General features: G+C 36.6%; 1 pseudogene across 1 annotated transcript; it reads right to left on the bottom strand.

Moving 5' to 3' along the window:
- Positions 1-2,101: 2,101 nt before the first annotated feature.
- On the bottom strand, positions 2,102-3,237 carry LOC113222449 (annotated as a pseudogene). Its single transcript, XR_003308400.1, has one exon. The product of XR_003308400.1 is annotated as a proteasome subunit alpha type-1 pseudogene (transcript).
- Positions 3,238-3,560: the final 323 nt, after the last annotated feature.

Here is a 3,560-nt window from a genome sequence, read left to right as displayed (position 1 = left end):
CTAGGATTTTGATTGGTATGGCAGTGAATCCACAGAACAAGCTGGGAGGAAGGGACTTCTTGACAATATTGAGTCTTCCTATAAATGAAAATGAAATATGTCCTTATTTGTATAATTCTCCTTTGAATCTTTTCATTAGAGTTTCTTCATTTTTCTTCTACAGATGTTGTACATATTTTGTTTGACTATATATAAATATTTCATTTTTTAGGGTACTAATGTGAGTTGTATTGCATTGTTAATTTCAAATGCCATGTGCTGATGGATTTTTTTATATTATTCCTTGCATGCATCTCTCAACTTTGATATAACAGCTTACCAGTTCCAGGAGGTTTTTTGTTGTTGTAGTTTTGTTTTTGTTGTTTGTTTGTTTTTGGAGACAGACCCTGTCTCACTCTGTTGCCCAGGCTGGAATGCAGTTAGTGGATTCATTGATTTTTCTCTACTGACTTTCTATTTTAATTTCATTTATTTCTGCTCTAATTTATATTACTTATTTTCTTCTGCTTAATTTGTATTTAATTATTTAATTTGTTCTACTTTTTCTAGTTTCCTAAAGTTAATGCTTAGATAATTGATTTTAGATTGTTTTGTTTATGACATATGCAGTAAATGCTATAATTTCCCTCTCAATATAGTTTTTACTGTATCTGAAAAATTTTGATAAGTTGTATTTTCATTTTTATTTAGTTTAAGATATATTAAATGTTTTTTGTTGTTGTTGTTGTTGTTGTTGTTGTTGTTGTTGTTGCTGAGATGGAGTCTCGCTCTGTCACCCAGGCTGGAGTGCAGTGGCCGGATCTCAGCTCACTGCAAGCTCCGCCTCCCAGGTTCCCGCCATTCTCCTGCCTCAGCCTCCTGAGTAGCTGGGACTACAGGCGCCCGCCACGTCGCCCGGCTAGATTTTTGTATTTTTTTAGTAGAGACGGTGTTTTACTGTGTTAGCCAGGATGGTCTCCATCTCCTGACCTCGTGATCTGCCCGTCTTGGCCTCCCAAAGTGCTGGGATTACAGGCTTGAGCCACCGCGCCCGGCCACGATATATTAAATTTTCAATTGAGATTTTTTTTTAACCCATGTGTTATTTAGAGGTATGTTGTATAAGCTCCATGTATGTTGGGATTTTCTGCCTTTCTGCTATTAATTTCTAGTTTAGTTCCACTCTGGTTTAAGAGCAGACATTGTGTGATTTCTACTATTTTAAATTTGTTAGGTTTAATTTTATGGCCCCGGGTGTGGTCTGTGTTATTGAATGTTCCCTGTAAGCTTGAGAAGAGTGTATATTCTGCTCTTGTTAGATGAAATAGTCTGTATATTGTAGTCAAATATATCCTGTTGATTGCCTGTGTTGTTGGGCTCATGTCTCAGTCTTTTCAGACTACTATAACAAAATGTCATGGACTGGGTGGCTTATAAGCAACTGAAATTTATTTCCCACAAATATGGAGGCTGCAAATTCCAAGTAACCATCTCTGGCAAATTCAGTGAGTGTATACTTTCTGGCTTACAGATCACTTATTCTTGCAATGGCCTCGTAAGGTGGAAGGAGCAAAGTTTCTATTTATAAAGTCCTTTTCATAAGGCCACTAATCCCATTAGGTTTATAGACTGTGCCTTCTCTCAACATCTTTACATGACTTAAACACCTCCCAAAGGCCCGCCTCCAAATATCATCACCTTGGGTATTAAGATTTCAACTTTTGAATTTGGGGGGTTAGGGAAGAACAAACATTCAAACCATAGCAGTTTAACTATATCTTTACTGATTTTCTCCTTGCCGGATCCGTACATTTCTAATAGAGGTGTGTTGAAACCTTCAAATAAAATAGAGAATTCATCTATTTCTTTGTGCAGTTCCATCAGTTTTTGCCTCATGAATATAGATGCTGCATTGGTAGAATGATATGTTGTTACAAGAACTGCTATTTCTTGTTGGATAATAGACCCCTTTATCTTTATGTAATGCCCCACTTTGTTTGTGATAACCATTTTTTTTTTTTTTTTTTGGCCTGCTCTGGTCTGCAAATAATACAGCTAGCTACTCTCGATTTGATTAGTACTAGCATTGTATATCTTTCTACATTCAATTAATTTTTTTTTAACCAGGCGTTGAAACAATTTTATTTCACAATTGTCTTTAAAACCACAAAGTCCCTATATTCTTCATATAAAAAACATTAGTATAGATAACCATACTTTCTAGAAAATGATTATACAGACCCTCTCAAAGAAAAATGTATTCCATTATATAGGTTTCAGTGAGGTTGCTTGGAAAAAACTCACATCTGGACTGACTCCTAAAACATAGCATTCCACCACTCTGCAACTTTTGGTTCAAAGTATAGATTATTGTCATCAGTATGTGGTGCCTATATTCTTACATATTTGATAATACATATATAGACTGGCTTATCACTTAATGTTCCATTGGTTCATCAGCCTTTTCTGCAGGTTCATCAGCATGTTGAGCAGCCTGTGCCTTTCTCTGTGGCCTTTCTTCAAGACCTTCGAGGAATGGAGACACATCATCATCATCATAGATTGTAAACTCCAAGTCTTTACCAACAATTCCAATGGAAACATTCTTTGTAGTTAGGTCCTGTTCTGCAGGAAGTGTCTCTCTTAAGGCACGCAGACCATGTTTAACTAGTTCATTTAAATTGCACTCCATAAATTCAGACATATGTCTCTCCAAGTAAGTACGAGCTGACTGGGATCGGGCTCCAATGGACATGGCTCTGCAGTCAAAATAGTTAGCAGATGGACAGGTTAGGAAAATGTGAGGGCCCATATCATCATAACCGGCAATTAGCAGCCCAACACCATACGGTCTCCGGCCATATCGTTGTATTGGTATCTGGGTCTTGCTTCCAATTAGAGATACAAGACGAGACACAGGCAGTGGTCTGTCGAATACAAATCTGGAATCCAAACACTCCTGACGCATAAAATTACATAACAGTCTAGCATCAGCAGTAAGCTCCGCAATTGAGATACCAATATGGTTGTCAACATGGAGAATTTTTTTCTGATGAGCTGCAAGCTCTGATTGCGCCCTTTTCAATGCAACCAACACTGCATGAGTTTTTGATTTCAAACCAACTGTGGCTGAACCTAGTTTAACAGCTTCCATTGCATATTCAATTTGATGAATCCTGCCCTGCGGGCTCCAAACAGTGACATCATTTTCATACTGATTTTGAAACATGGTGGTGGCGCGGGCCTGGTTGCGGCCTCCAGCCCATTCAATTAATTTTAATCTATATGTATCTTTATATTTAAAATGGGTTGGTTGTAGACATCTTAGAGTTGCATATTATTTTTTGATCCATTCTGACATTCCCTGTCTATTAATTGGTACATTTAGAATATTGTTGTTTAAAGTGACTGCTGATACAGTTGAATTAATATCTATCATTACTGTTTTCTTTTTTAAGTAAAATATCATAGACTTGATTTAACTCTTTAGAAACTAGTAAGATATTATAAAAGATAATTTGAGAAAAATGTCTTGTTATTTTTAATATCTCTGGCATTCTCATTATGTGTAGGTTACACCT

The sequence above is a fragment of the Piliocolobus tephrosceles genome, unplaced genomic scaffold (assembly GCF_002776525.5).
Source record: "Piliocolobus tephrosceles isolate RC106 unplaced genomic scaffold, ASM277652v3 unscaffolded_31229, whole genome shotgun sequence".
NCBI classification, from domain to species: Eukaryota; Metazoa; Chordata; class Mammalia; order Primates; family Cercopithecidae; genus Piliocolobus; species Piliocolobus tephrosceles.
This window is presented reverse-complemented; position numbering and strand designations above follow the sequence as displayed.